The 15,875-nt window shown below is 47.7% G+C and overlaps 1 long non-coding RNA gene across 1 annotated transcript in view; it reads right to left on the bottom strand.

Moving 5' to 3' along the window:
- LOC140214054 (uncharacterized) overlaps positions 1–15,421 on the bottom strand; it is a 219,871-nt gene extending 204,450 nt beyond the window's left edge. Inside the window, exon 1 of the long non-coding RNA XR_011890969.1 lies at positions 15,319–15,421. This is a non-coding gene — a long non-coding RNA (uncharacterized lncRNA). The remainder of the gene's footprint in view (positions 1–15,318) is intronic.
- Between the last annotated feature and the right edge of the window lie 454 nt (positions 15,422–15,875).

The raw sequence follows: 15,875 nt of genomic DNA, 5'->3' as shown, positions 1-15,875 counted from the left end.
CTAGCCACCCACCATGGAGTCCAACAAGGGGACGCTGCAGGGCCTGAAAAACAGGGCCTGCAAACGCCAGCTGCACGTTGCCGCTATAACCCAATATGATATAACCAATGTTGGCTACTCACACAAGGTTAACCCTTGCTGCCAGAAAGGTCGGAAGTAATAAAAAAGTGAGAAGGAGACAGGAAAGGTGGAAAGTAAGGAAAAGACGAAGGTTGTAGGGAGAGAGAGACAGGAAAAGGCAACTACCGATTTCCCCCGGATGGGTCAGTCCAGGGGTGCCGTCTATGTGAAGCAGAGGCCAAAGAGGTGTGTTGCCTCCGCCGGGGGCGGGCCTTAAAGGTCCAGACACCCAGCATCGGCTCAACCCCCAGGATCCCCCTTTCCCCAGACACGGCTAAGCCGCGCACGGCTACACGCGGGAGGGGCCAACCCTCGTGTGCTCGGGTCCGTGGTGTCGCAACCCACCAAACGCCTGCTGACGCAGACGCCCCTGCGGGGGATACGCAGATCGAATTCCGACGATCGCCGACTGTGCACGCCGCTATCGTTGTGCTTTTAGTGTAGCCTGTTTTTATGGACACAGGTTCGCCCAATAAAGTTATTTCGCAATATACAGTTTTCGCTACTTTGTTCTTCACAGTCATCACAACATGGCATCTGGTGGAGGTATGGAGGTGCGCCAAATGTGATGGTCACCGCTCACTTACGCGAGATCATCTGGGAAATTGTGCGCGAGTAGCTACAGAGGACGTTCCCAAGGTGCCTATTGGCCGGAATAGCTGACGTCATGCTAGCAAAATCCAGCGGTCATTGGGAGTTACCGGAGTGTAGCCCGAATTACCACAGCCCGAGCCTGAAGACATGACCTACGCCGCTTTGGCACACCGCCCCCTTCCTTTTCCGCTGCCACGCGAGAACACGGTGACGCCGCAGTTTCGTCACCAACAACCGCCGCCGCCACCGCCACCCCGTCCACCTGTCAGCTTGTCTAATGCCCCGAGAAAGACAGACGTGTGGCGGCTGGGAGACACATGTAAACACTCACACACACACATCTAATGGCTAGCGCGTGCGAAAGGATATATCTCGAATAATCACCACTAAATTTTACATGAAAAAAAGGTCAGGAAACCCGAGAAAGACAGACGTGTGGCGGCTGAGAGACTCATGTAAACACTCACACACATACATCAATGGCTAGCGCGTGCGAAATGATATATCTCGAATAATCGCCACTAAATTTTGCATGAAAACAAGTTCAGGAAACCCGTGAAAGACAAACAGAAATCAATGACATGCATACCAATTTGCGTAAATGAAATCAGTGTTCAAGGAAATGCACCTAAGGTAGAAAAGCAAAACAATTTTAACTCTAACAATGAAGCAAATTGTCTATAAGTAGGATGCATGTCTATGCTAAAAAAATCGATGTACATAAGAAACCAGTGAAGGATGTGATGCGGCTCGGGGCCACCGAATCACCCCACACGCAGCGACACTGCGCAAGATCTGTGTTCCGGTAGGATTAGTTGCTTCTCAGGCACAACATGCCCCTCCGCGGACTGGACCACAGACCATTGTTTGGTTTTTTTTTTTTGTAAATCCAGCCTGACGCCTCTTGCACTGTGTAGTTTTTATACGGATCCAGACCCAATATTTTGAAGCGATCCCTTGCTATGTTTAGCGAACATTAGCGAATGAACAGATACACCGACAAAATTCCCTAGGAATTTACAAGTTAAGGAATACTTGGCATTCTCCGGTACCTGTTATCTGCAATTGAGATAGCACGTGGGTTATCCAGTGGAGTGTAGTTTGCAACACTAACTAGCCCTATCGTTGTTGTAGATAGATGATGATGATGATGATGTTTGGTGTTTAATGGCGCAAGGGCCAGGTGTGGCCAAAGAGCGCCACTTTTGTAGATAGATGTTCGTGTAGTTAGATGGCGACCTTCTATTTGTTCGGCAACCAGAGCAGCGATTCCCATCATATACAAAAGTGGCAAGCAAATACCGCTGACAGCGCAGCTTATACAGAACTTTCACGTTAAGCACCTAAAGCAACCGCAATAAAATGTCTCAGAATGAAAATATATATACTTCGAGCGAGAAAGAAAGAAAAGTGGATATACTAACAGACATTCCATTCATATGAAACAAGGTTGGTAGAAGATAAGAAATATCCAGGAAAATATTTTTGCCCACAGGCGTTGGTTGCTAAATTATGCAAGTCTATTATAACACAGTTGCGAATATATTGAGTTATCTTCAGATACATATTGAAAGTACAATATCGGATACAATAATTGATGCAGTACGTATCTGGCATCTTTATCTCAAACAATTGTTACCAGAGTATCGTGCATCCTATCATGGTGCAATTGCAAAGTATACTTGCCCTACCCTGAAGGGGAGGGCCACTTCTTCCCTTTCACAACTTCTTTACGACGTACCTCTCAACCGTCTTCCGTGCTAACGCGCAAGCAGTTCACTTACTATATTGTGACTCGTTTGTGGGCAGGCTGCATTTACAATAGCGACACTAAAAAAAACTTAAATAGTGAAGGAAGCCGATACGATTACAAACATTATGGAAACAAAGGGTCGTCGCTTACTGCTCCTTCAGAGACGTCCTCGAAATGGTCAAGCAGACAAACGAGGAACAATGCTTGTAGCCGAAGCCCATAGAGAATATATATATATATATATATATATATATATATATATATATATATATATATATATATATATATATATATTCGCCCGGGATAAGTGACCGTTCATGTGCCACACCTTTTGCATCAGTGGAGAGACGGAGAACGTGGCTCTATGCGACCGAGAAGAAAAGCCAAGGAAGAGTCGCCGCGACTGCCCACACAGTGGGTTTATATAGCAGTGCGATGCATCAAGTCGTGACTGTCGGGGCGTTTCTGAAGGGATCCCTGCTTCGGCTGCAACTTTGTCCTCATGTCCAGAATGACGTAGCTTGGCAGAAAATATGAATATTATTCTTTATTTGTCCCTAGACGTTTCTCTGTTTTGCAATGTTGTCGATTTTTGGTCCCATTCTTGATACGCACAACAGTCCAAGCGAATGATGCGGGCGTGGCGAAAATGGCGGCGCTTTGAATAGGGCAGCCACTTTATTACCACTGGGCGTCAATTTGGCGGGCAACGGCGGGTGGCTTTAACTGCTTCGATGCGGGAGGGAAAAAAATGAATGTTCGAGATGAGTTTTCTTTGGCTGGATCGAAGCGACTGCCATATATAAGTCTTAGGGCGAAGAAGGCTATTGTCTTCTAGACAATTGGAGAACCGCTATCTAAATTGGACGCATGTGCGAAATGTAACATTGTTCTTTGAGAGCTATTGTATTAGGCAGAGCGATCGTTCACCCCCTAGAGAGGGCCACTTAGAAAAAAGAAATTTCGAATGCTGGTCGCATCGTGCTGATGCGCGGCATACAAACACAAATATTGGAAGTAAAGATAAAATATGGCCTGTAACAGAGGCGTACGCGATTTTACTTCTTGGGCCTATTCTGAATTGCAATCATTTTCCCGTTTTTTCTTTAAACATTTAAGGATTGCAAAGGCGTAATTTTTGCGTACCCTCGCACTATGTGCTACATAAATACGCGTTTGTTCGGTTGAGCGAGGTGGCTATATGCTGGAAATATCTACAGCCGTCACTTGTCTATGAAAATATGGCTGTGTTGGTCAATATTGATGCCTACATTGGATATTCACAGCCTGAAAGTGCCCTTTTTGTTTATAATGTTATCCGCACGAGAAATTTATATATATATATATATATATATATATATATATATATTATATATATATATATATATATATATATGGCGAAGGCAGGTCTCTGGTCGAAACGTCATAATTAAAGATTTGTTTATGGGCTTCTACGAGCGCCTGCACTTTTTCCGAGTTATTCGGTGCCGAATCCGAACAAATACTGCCTTCACACACATACATACGCACACGCACGCACATGCACACATGCACTATATCACATATGCAAACAATGAAGCCAAGGAAATCATCGGAGACATCTACTGTGGTTTAAAGTGAAATGTAGAAAATGAAGAGAGAGAGAGAGAGAGTAAACTTTAATGAACACCAGCAGTTCTGTCGGCTGAGCCTGGGCCTCCCACGATGGGACGTCGAGGTTTTGCCTCTTCGCCGCTTCGTAGGCCTGCTGGGTCGCCCAGAGTTGGTCGTCGAGATGGGAGCTGCGCAGGGCGGCGTGCCATCTCGACGAGAGGGTCACGGGATTAAGCTCTTGGTATTGATCTCTGCACTCCCATAGCATGTGGGGGAGTGTTGCCGATTCAGTTTTACAGACCTTGCACGTCTGGCTCGGGTAGATGTCGGGGTATATAGTGTGATAGCGTGTGAGGGAGGGGTATGTATTCGTCTGTAGCAGGCGAAGGGTGGTTGCCTGTGCCCTGTTTAACTTGCGGTGAGGGGTGGGGAAGGTTCTTCTTGCGAGGTAAAATGACTTTACAAGGTCTTTGTATCTCGTAAGGCGGTCGCGCCCTGCGGGTGCACCTGCACCGTCTCCGGCACGGTTGACTAGTCCTCGTGCTACCGAGTGTGTAACCTCGTTGAGGTTGGTGAGGTGCGGGTGGACAACGCCGGCGTGTGCTGGGATCCAGACGAGGGTGATTTGATTTTCAGACGAATGCGGGGCTTGTCGTAAGATATGGAGTGATTGATGAGAAATACGACCTTTGATGTAGTTGTTGACTGCTGCGCGAGAATCGCTCAGTATGGTGTGACAGGATGGGTCAAGAATGGCCAGGGCAATGGCCACTTCCTCGGCCGTCTCGGCATTTTTTGTAATGATGCTGGCAGCATGTCGGAGCAAGCCGCCTGCTGTAGTAACCGCCACAAAGCGCCGTCCATCTTGGTACTCAGCTGCGTCGACGAAGGTGACGCCCGCTGTGTTGGAGCAAGCTTTGATGAGGGAAGTAGCTCGTGCCTTCCTGCGTTCTTTGTTGTAGTCTGGGTGCATGTTTTTCGGAATAGGGTCGGCGTGTATCCATTGCTGAATTTCGCGTGGTATTGGGTGTTTGTCTCCATGTTGACGGTGGTAAGTGATATTAAGCTTGTTTAGAATGCTGCGGCCCGTTTCTGTGAGAGTAAGCCGCTCTAGTTGAGATCGACGTTGGGCCTCGATTAACTCGTCTAGCGTGTTGTGGATACCTAATTGTAGTAGAAGATCCGTGCTGGTGTGGTTGGGTAGTCCTAAGGCCTGCTTATAGGCTCCTCTAATGATGATGTCCAGTTTAGTCCTTTCAGCTTTGTACCAGTTGAGAAAGGGCGCAACATAAGTAATGTGACAGACAATAAAAGATTGGACAATGCGGATGAGGCTGTCTTCCTTCATACCCCCTCGCGGGTTAGTCACTCGTTTCAGCAGTCTGGATCTTTGAGATAGCCGTAGAGTTAGCTCCGTTGGCTTCTATGGTCATACCAAGAACGCGGATGCAAGAGACCACGGGTATAGGTCTGCCATCCCTCAGGTTGAGCTCTATTTCCTCGTATTGGCGTTTAGTCGTGGAGCCCCGCGGAGGGCGTCCACGGAGTGTGGGGCGGTATAGAAGAAGCTCCGACTTTTCAGGGGAACAGCGGAGTCCCGTGCCTTCAAGATAATTTTCTACGACGTCAATGGCGTCTTGTAGGGCAGTTTCGATTTGGCCGTCACTGCCCGTTGCAGCCCAGATTGTAATATCATCGGCGTATATGGTGTGTTCAATGCCGTCGAGTTTTTGTAGTTCTTGTGCTAATCCGAGCATAACCAGATTAAACAGTATTGGGGAATGACAGAGCCTTGCGGTGTGCCCGTGCTGCCGAGGGAGAGTTCCTCTGATCGAATGTCTCCGACCGACAGGAAGGCCTTCCGATTGGACAGAAAGTCCCTTACATAGTTATAAGTGCGTTCTCCAAGGTTGAGCAAGGAGATGCGCTCGAGGATGGTGGAGTGCCTTATATTATCGAAGGCGCGCTCGAGGTCGAGGCCCAAGATCGCCTTCGTGTGACGGGATTTGCCATCTAGGATTTGATGCTGAAGTTGGAGCATAGCGTCTTGGGTGGAAAGATGCTGTCTAAAGCCAATTATCGAGTGGGGGTAAGCACATGTGTCTTCGAGGTGAGTGTTTACACGGGTTAGGAGTGCGTGCTCCATGACCTTGCCTACACATGAAGTTAGCGATATGGGCCGGAGATTGGCGAGGCTAGATGGCTTACCGGGTTTCGGGATTAGAATTACTTTGGCCGTTTTCCATGTCGGGGGAATTGATCCCTGGCGCCAGCAGTTGTTGATGTATTCGGTGAGTTGTTGCACCGAGGGGTCATCTAGATTTCTTAGTGTTTTATTCGTAACCCCATCTGGGCCTGGCGCCGAACGGCTGTTCAGCTTATGTAGGGCAGCATGAATCTCTGCCACGCTGAAATCTTCATCAAGGGCAGGGTTGGAGGTCCCTGTGTATGGGCCGTGAGGTTGAGTGGGCCCAGATGGGATGTACTTTTCACATAAGCTATTCTTAACGTGGTCCTGGCCATGCGTCTTGCTTTCTGTGAATAAAAGCTTGGTGAGGCGATCTTGTTGATATAAGCGGGTGGTGGTGCTAACAATCAAGTGTTTGAGGATTTTCCACGAGCGGGGATGGTGGAGTTGCCCGTCTAGAGAGTGACAGAGCTCTGTCCATTGTTGTTGACTTAGAACGCGACAGTGTGCTTCAATTTCCTTGTTGAGAAGTGCGACCTTCCATCTGAGTCTTCTATTGAGCCGTTGTCCCTTCCATCTAGAGAGGATGGATGATTTCGCCTCGATAAGGTGGGCGAGTCTACTATCCATGCGCTCAGTCGGGGCGTCTGTTGTGATAATGCGGGTGGCCGATTTAGTATCAGACAGTAGATCGCATGACCATGATTCTATGTCGGTAATGGGAGTGTCCGTCGTTGCTGTTACACGGCGTTTACGGAACGTATCCCAGTCCGTCCAAGTAAAGTCCCTTGTTCTTCTCATAACGGCTGTTAGGTGTGGGAGAGTAATTTCGATGATAGAGTGATCACTGCCGAGGTCGTGAGAGAGAGAGAAATAAACTTTATTGCTGGACCAGGCTTCTTGAGCCCAGAGGTGGGTGGCCTCCTTAGTCCAGGTAGCCATGACTCGCTGCCGCCACCCGAACCCTGTTCACCAACCGTAGCTGCTTGTCCGGGTCTTGCGTCACCAGCAGATCCTCCGATTGGTCTTCCGATTCTTCCTCTGAAATCGCTTCTTCCTGCATGTTATCGCCTGGTGGTGATGATGGCGGTGGTACTTCTTGGTTATTCCTGCACCCCAGTATCATATGGCGCAAGTTGTTGGGCGGGTCCGGTGGGCAGAACTTGCAGTCTCGCCCATAGGAACCCGGATACATGGCGTGCAACAGCGTGTCATGCGGGTAGGTTCCAGTCTGGACTCTTCTACAGGTTACCGCTTGTTCCCTAGTCATCGTCTTATGCGCGGACGGGTAGCGACGCCTCTGCTTCCTGTAGTGCGCCAAGATATCCGAGTACTTCTTCGATATCCGCTCACCATCCTCGTCACTGTCGTTGGTCCGTGCTCTCTGCGTGTCGAAGATGGCTCGGCATGCATGATCTCGAGAGTACTCTTGCGTTTCCTTGATCAGCTTGGAGATTCAAATTTTCAGTTTCCGGTTGCACTTGTTACGCTGCCAGGGTATCGCGAGTCCCCTCCGCGCCTCCCACAGGTGGAGTAAGTGGGGGTCGACCACGGGGATGTCTTGCGACAGTTGGATTGTCCTCGTATGCCTCTCGGCTCTTTCCACGACTCCTGTGATCCATATTTCTGTGTCGTCTATCATCGCATTAATGGCGCTCTCATCTATGCGAAAGGCCTGCCAGTCCATGATCTTGGCTTTTCGGATCTTCATCGTCGATTTGTGGTGCGGGATGATCGTGTACGCTATATAATGGTCTCTTCCGAGATTCTCGTCCATGCAGCTCCACTCATACTGTTTGAGTCCGTGTAGGAATGTGAGATCGGGGCTGGTGTTTCTAGATACACTGTTACCGATGCGCGTGGGTGTCTGCGAGTGCTTGAGTCGCGTGAGGAGGTGTTGGGCTACGTTGTGCACCTCTTCTCTTTTTTTCTTTGAGGCCGTATAACTCCAGGCCACATGGGGAGCATCAGAACCACCAACGATTATCAACCCGTTACCCTTGCTCAGCTTCTTCACTTCTCGCATTAGCTTGTCTAGATCATTTAGGTGCTCCTTTGGTGGTCTGTATACGTTTAACACAAAGAAGCTTTGCTGCTGTTTTTTCACGGGTACGATTTCGACGAGGCTGTGTTTGATGTGGTGTTGAATGTCGTGTCGAGCGTTGATGACCTTCTTGGTCAGGATTGCTGTCCTCATCTTACCGTCAGTGACATGAGTGAGGTAACCACTGACCTAGAAGTCTTCAGCTTAGGGTTTCTTGTAAGGCTATAATATCTGGGTCAAACCGCGTGCAGAATCGTACGAGGTTGCTTCTCTTATTTCGGATAGGGTGACAGTTCTACGGCCAAGTTTTGAGCCATGGGTGTTGCTTGTAGTCATTTTTTTCTTTAGCTAGCCTCGCCATCTTGTTCACTTAGGGTCTACATGATCTTCGCTTCGCTCGCAGGGTACTTAGGATTCTTACGAGTATTGTCTCTTTCTTCTAGCATGTGGATTCATTGACTGAAACTTTATCCCGATTGTATCATATTGGTCTGTAGTACCTGAATCTGGTTCTCCATATCACTCTTAAGAGATTGGAACCCAGTCTGTATCATCTGTGTTATCGTGGTTAGCATGACCTGCGTTACCGTGGATATTGTGGTTTCCATCATGACGGTCACGTTGGCCTTGATGCGCTCTTCAAGTGTCTTGAGGTCGTTTTGGGTTATCACCGCTTGGTTAGACGGCGTTGCTGGCTCTGGACGTGTTGGTGATAATGATGGTGGTGGGGATGAAGGCCGCGCTAGTGGTGTTTGCAATTGCTGGGTCTGTTCTCTCCGTAGTTGTTCTATTTCTCGCATGAGGTATTCGAGCTGTTTTTCTGTGCTGGCTTCCTTCTCTTGTGTCGTCTTCTTGTGATGTTCTAGCTCTCGCTTCAATTAATCGTTCTGTCTTCGGAGAATCATTCTCCGTACCTCGAGTGTCTAGTGGTTTGAAGGCTATTATTTTCCCTCGACGTACGATTGTGCCCTGTGATGACGTTGGCCCTGCTAACATTGCGCTGGCTGTTGTCGTGTTCCACGTCCGTTGCTGTTATCCGGAGGACGCTCTGTTCTCTTTCCCTCGATCTCAATCCCGACTTGGATCTGGATCTTTTTGTCGGTTCGGTCTCATTCGGTGACTGTGGCGATGGTGACATGGTCATCATGTGCTCTTTGTCGTTGGTAGTTACTACGCTGGCCTGGTGCAAGAAGCTTCACTGTCTCCATCTTGGCCGCTAGTTGACTCTCAACGATGGCGGGGCCGGTTTCAGCTTCCTTCGACAGTCTCTACTCGCCGTTTCATGGGCATTCAGCAGAAGTTACATTTCGGCTCACATTGGTGGTTGTTTGGATCGTTGTTGTGTTCTCCGCAGTTGTCACATAGTTTGTCGTCTGGATTAGGGCAGACGTCTTGTCTGTGTCCTATCTTTACGCAAGATCTGCAGTACTGGTCTGACTTTTTGTATGGTCTGCAGCGGGTGAGCTTACATCCAACTTTAACGTAGAACGGCACATGCGGGCCCTCGAAGGTGATCACTGCGGACGTCAATCTTCCCAGCATTCTAGCGTACAGGATTTTGCACTTGTTGGTCGTTGTTAGTAGACCTACAAGCTGCTCATCCGTGGTGCCTTCCTCTATTCCGTGAACAACGCCACGTACAGTGCCCGGAATTGGCTTGAGGTACGGCGTGACTTCGTATGTGGCGTATCTTATTTCAATCATTGTTATTTCTGCTAGTTTAGGTGCGCAGTCCTCTTCCTCGGTACTTACCAGAATTAAGTTTTGTTGCCACTGTGTCTGTATGATGATTCATGCGTAGAGCTCCTGGGGTGTTACTTCGCACGCCTGGGCTAATCCTCTTGCTGTCACTCTGTCTTTCCAGTTTGATACTTTCACACCGGCTTTAGGTCGGTAAAGAATCTTGTAACGGTTTCCTGGTAGCGGTGGAGTCGTTGGCCAGCGAGGACATGGCTTGCTTACGTTGTTGTGGCCCAATGGCCTTTGAGGAGCTTGTTGCTGTTTTCATCATTCGTGTTCTGCCCCTTGCTGTGTTCGTATGAGAACTCCTTCTGCGTCTTCGACGTTGCGAAGGATTCTTTCTTCTTCTGAGAACACGCTAGTAGTATCACCCATGGTCCGGTCTTGCATAGTGTTTTTCCGTTGTTGCTGTCAAACGTCGACTCCGTGTCATTCATCTCTGCTTCATTATTTGTTATTCCTGCTATGGAGTTCTTTCGGTCAACTTCTATAACACTAGGTTGCGCCTACGCTTGAAGAGGGCAAAAACATTTAAAAAGCCGTTGTCGGGCGGCCCGGCGTGCACGTGGACTTCGAGGTGCGAGGCGCGTGGCCTCGGTCAGCGGGGCTCCGCAATCGTGAGTAGGCTTAGCTGGGCATGGCCGTCGCCTTGCAAGTTTCGGGATTAGTACTCGCGTGAAGAATGAACTCACGTCGGTGCATGTGGTCTGTCTGAATGGCGTTTCTTGAGCTGAGTCGAATGCTGCAGACAGTCAGGCGTTGCGAGGGGGCGATCCGCAGGAATTGCAAGCTGAATCAGGAGCACATGTAGAGCAAGTCTGCTCGGTGGACGAAAAGGACGAAAGTGGACGAAAGGTAACTTGTCGCTTGTGGAGCCGAGCCCACAACCTCCGCATTACGCGTACGTTGCACTACCAATTGTTCTACGGTGACGGCTATCAATCCATCCACTAGCTCGGGTATTTATTCTTGCTAGATTTAGCCCTAGGAGTGTTAGCCAGCGCCACTAAGAGTCATGGTGGGTGGATGTGGAGCATCCTTTTTGTCCGGTGGCTTCCCGTAACACATGATCATAGGTGAGTAGGCACATGCCTAATAAACCCTCTGATGCTATTTAATGACATCAATGTTGCCAGATTCGATACCCTCGCAACGAATAAATGAGAGAAGAAGGGGAACCAAGGGGCTCGATATATATATATATATATATATATATATAGATATATATATATATGTACAGTAAAGAAATTTTACACCCCTAAGGGCGTTTGCTGGTCACAGGTGTAACACCTTAGCGTTAGGGCCTTACATCAATTTGTAGTGGACGAGGATGGTGCTCTAACAAAACGTACGATCACAAGAGACACTTGAAACTTATGTAATTATTCTGAGATCCTTGGGCGTGCAGAAATATTTGACAGGAGTATTTCACTGGGATACAAATGAAACTTTCTTTAATTCACTTTTTGTGTTGCCTGTCACTGCTGCGATCATTTTTACTTGCAAGAAAAGCCGGCAAACAGGATGCCAACATTGGTTCCCACCAACATGTTGGTCTTACCCCTTAAACGTGGTGATGTTAGCCACACGACTACAGAACGATCTTTATACATCAAGAAAGGTGTAAAAATCTTTAGAGTGTGCTTGTGGTGCTCTTTGTGCCGACTGCCACTTTGCTTCGTGCAAGAGTGACCATCTCGGAGTCGCCACGTTGTATTTTTGCACCGTCCTTATTCTGATTTAAAACGCTTTAGTGCCGGATCATTGTGGTTATGGCGCATGAAACGTAAGCTTGAGAAATACGATTAGCGCTGTTGCGCAGGTTCGTCAAGTGAGCTGTTTTTGAAGTCGCGCGGTGCAGCACCGCGCAATCCGCCAGCGGCTTCGCGGTGTCCTATAGGGGAACGGGAAATTCTGAGGCGCTGTTTGCCCAATAAGGCTGCTTGGAGGTTCTCGCGACCGAAGACGCTGTTCTCGCCAATAGTGAGAAAGACTTCCACACTGGTCGTTCAACCTTAGTTCACAAAGGTAGGTCGCAGTGACAATAAGTGAAGCACTGCGAGTATCCGCTTTCATTTACGGCGTTTCCTGCGTCTTTGTGATATCACTTCATGTTAATATTGCGTCATATTCTCTTTCCTTTTCTTGAAGGCAAAAAGTACCGCCTCGCCTGATATTTGCGGTCAGGTCACCTGCGTGAAAATACGGTAATTCCTGATCCAATGTGCGGTACACATACTGACCCCAGAGTGCACATACTGACCCCAGATGACCTTCACGGTACGCAATACAGTAAGAGGCTTGTAAATCCAGCAGCGTAAAACCAATGTGGCCTTGTCGGTTGACAAATAGGTCCCCGTAAATCACTCCGCAATGCTTTTCAAACAGTTGCCCATTGAAGCTTCTGCAACCAAGTTGCATCCTTTTGTTCGCTTCGGCGTCTTGAAAAAAAAAAAAGTGACTAGAAGAAGCACCACGAACTGTCTCCTAAGAAAGTTCAATGTCTGCTACTCGCATTGAGGGTCTCTGATTGCAAACGGTGTTTACGTAGGTAGAAATGAGAAATAGAAGTTTTTAGAAAACGAAATAGAAGCAAAAGTTTTAAAGCAGTTTGCATTCGCATAAGAAGTAAATAACTGAAGTGAACACGTTGTAAATAAAATAAGGGGAAAGCGAAATGAGAGTGGTTCCTGAGAAAATCACGGCGAAATCTGCGGCGCGTGCTCCCAGAGGCGGGGGAGGAGGGGTGACGTGGAGCAAGGAATGCGACAATCTCATCGCTGTCCGCTTGCCTGCCTGCCCGACTCGAGATATGATGCGCGGCTCTCTGTTGCTCGCGTGGGCAATCTGACTATACGTTGCACGAGATATGGCTGCCGTTGTGTAGGAATTTCGTGCGGGGGGTCCCATATTGAAATGAAAATAGCAAAAGGGAGGGGGCGCTGGCGGAGTCTTTTTTTTCGTCACTGGAGGCACTGTTGAAAAAAAATAGTTTTGTTGCGAGAGCTTTTCTGCATTGTCATGGGAAGCAGTGCTCTCAGAGATATTCCTTCTTCGAGTTCGGGCCTATACTGGTTTAGGCCTGCCCTTAGCTACACCCACGAGACCCGCTCTTTTGGAACTTCCTCCTTGAGATTCCGTCAAGTGTGCGTTTCCGTGTTTGCTCCTTTCAAGTTTTGCAACGCGAGCTATGCAAAAAAGAAAGCCACTTCTCTATCGCACGCCTATCAGTAGCAGTTTACGGACTCCGAAAAGCACCGCCGTCTTCGCATAAAGTGGTTTTCGTGACAGCCGTACATGGATCCAAGCATGCATAGCGCTTTACGCACATCATCTCCTATACGACCGAAAAAAAGGGGTGTGCATTTAAGCAACGCTGCTATGCGCTGAAAGCTTTTTTTTACATTGTGTTTATTTGTTCTCAGTGCCATTAGCTGTAACAGAAAGGAGTGGGTAGTCCATAAAACATTCTCGTTTAAGCCGTGGAGCATGGTTATGTAACTTGTTTAATAACGGCTTTCTTGGAAGAATTACGTATTCAGGGAGGTGGTCATAATCTCTGCGTTGCAGTGCCAACGTGAAGATGGAAGTGATCTCTGGAACGCCAGCTTTTAATATGCAATCATTTCCAGAGAAACGTGCAATGATGGTATACCACCGTTGCACGTTTCTAGAGAGCTAGAATGTCATAATAGTGACATATTTACAAAACAATACAGGGACCTGGAATTTCACATCGAACAGAAAGGCCACACAAATACAGAACAAATTCCAGTAACGCAATGCTGCGGGAAAAGTACAAGAAAGCGACACTTGCTGCGCAGTTTTAAATGACTTCCGTATTTAAAACAAGTGAAATAGTATCAGGTATCTCTAGCTTTCCAATACGGTTCTAGGTGTGCTCCTTGTCATGTAAGCAATACAGCGGGCGCAAGCGATTGGGAAAAAGTTGATTCATAACCGAGAATCCCTGCAAGCTGAATACTGAAAGAAATATCCTAGGCCTCACAATTGGCTGAAGCACGGCATCAAAAAAATAATAAAGGAGGGCAAGTCTCTTTTATATATCTTTTCCTGCGGGCTTTCTTAATCAGATATAAGTGTTGCCAATCAGCCTAAATGATGCAATGCATCGTGATTATTTTTTTTCTTTGAACGAGGTGGCATGATGGAGATGAATATAGGCGCAATAAAAAAACGCTCATGTAGTTATGCTTAACTGTCTTTAATTTCCAAAGTGTATTTCTTCGAAGGAAAAGTCCGTAATTAATGTTTGAAAATTGAAAGAGTCTACGTCTTTCTGCAGACCTGCACAGTCAAGAATTCTCTGGTGCAGTACTTTCTATAAACAAAATGTGGCTTTGGTATACTACTTCGCCAAAATGAACTTTTACCAGAGGAGAAAAAATACCTTTATCTTGATACATTAGGTTCATCTTTGTCAGTAAAATAACGAGACATTGTGACGTAATGGCGGAGTACTACAGGACGAGTTTTTAAAAAATATTGGATAGGCCAACACGGTCTCGATATGCAAATTCGCAACAGCTTGTTTGTTATCTCCAGCGCTGCTTCAAGTTTGTTAGCTGCCCAACAACCCTCGATTCTGCTTATTGAAACACTTCCAGGCACTTGGAGGCCCTTGTGCAATACTTAGGATTCTGCGGCCAATTCAAACGTAAACGGTGCTTTCCTTGCTTTATGGCACTAATATTGGCGCTTTACAGCGATTACGACTAGAGATGGAACGTGAAATGACATGTGCTTGTTTGATTCTCTCCCCGTCTGCCTTGACTACCTAAGAATGCAGACCTAGATTTCTCGAATAGCGATCCACAGTCTCTTGAGAAGAGAACAGTTCGTTTGTGTGAACCGCACACTTCAAAAATTAGACTCAAGAACCAATATACCAAAGTTGTTTTTTCGTAAGAATAATTTAGTAGTAACCAATCAAGATCTACGGGTATGTCTTCATTGGAACGGTTCAGAGGGCTCATTCTCTGTGTAACTTTTGACCGGAGCCACGATAACGGAACGATTCTATTTCGATCGTTTTCCCTTTCACATTTATTCAGTGGCTTGAGCGGTGATCCGCTTACTTTATCAGCGCGATCAGCCACTCCCGTGTTGTGGATGGTAAACATGCAATACAATGGAGCAGAAGGCATATTTAGATTACATTGGCCCAAGTCAATGCCCATTCTGGAATCGAAACAGCAGTTGAGGTTTCCAGCCGTAAGACAGAAGCAAGTCAGCATGACAAAAATTCAGATCGTGTGCACTCACCCCCAAAGAACAGCGCAGTTAAGAGGCACAGCCAGCTCCACCACTAACCACCGATGACGGTGGTCGTTGTGGCTGAATGTAGGCGGGCCAGTGAGGGCCTGCAGTCGCGGACTGCCTCACCTGCGCATTGACGGCAAGCGTCACTTGTCTGACCGTGGAGTGAAACAAAGTTTGCAGAACCACGGACGTAACTATTTTTAAAGCGGGATGAGAGTGTTTCAAGAACTGCTGGCACCGCATCCTTTGTGCTCCTTTTCAGCCCCCTTCATCCCCGGCTCTGGTACTGCTACCTTCCCCCTCGCGCTGTCGCACTGTACTAGCAGAGGTCAAGCATGCGTTGTGACGAACCACGTCCAATTCAAGATGCGGAGACAAAGCTTGACTTTCGCACCCGCTGCCCGTTGCCCACGCTACCCATGGCTGGACGAACTTCGTGAGTGGCGCCAGCCCAAACAAAGCGGACACGCTGACGATCGCACAAAGGGGGTCGTCATAACTAAGCCCACGTGCGCTTACCTCTTACTGCGAGGCGAGCGGGAAGCGGTTGCTTGCACGAT

The sequence above is a fragment of the Dermacentor andersoni genome, chromosome 11 (assembly GCF_023375885.2).
Source record: "Dermacentor andersoni chromosome 11, qqDerAnde1_hic_scaffold, whole genome shotgun sequence".
NCBI lineage: Eukaryota > Metazoa > Arthropoda > Arachnida > Ixodida > Ixodidae > Dermacentor > Dermacentor andersoni.
Note: the sequence above shows the minus strand (reverse complement) of the source record. Positions and strands in the feature narration are given on the sequence as shown.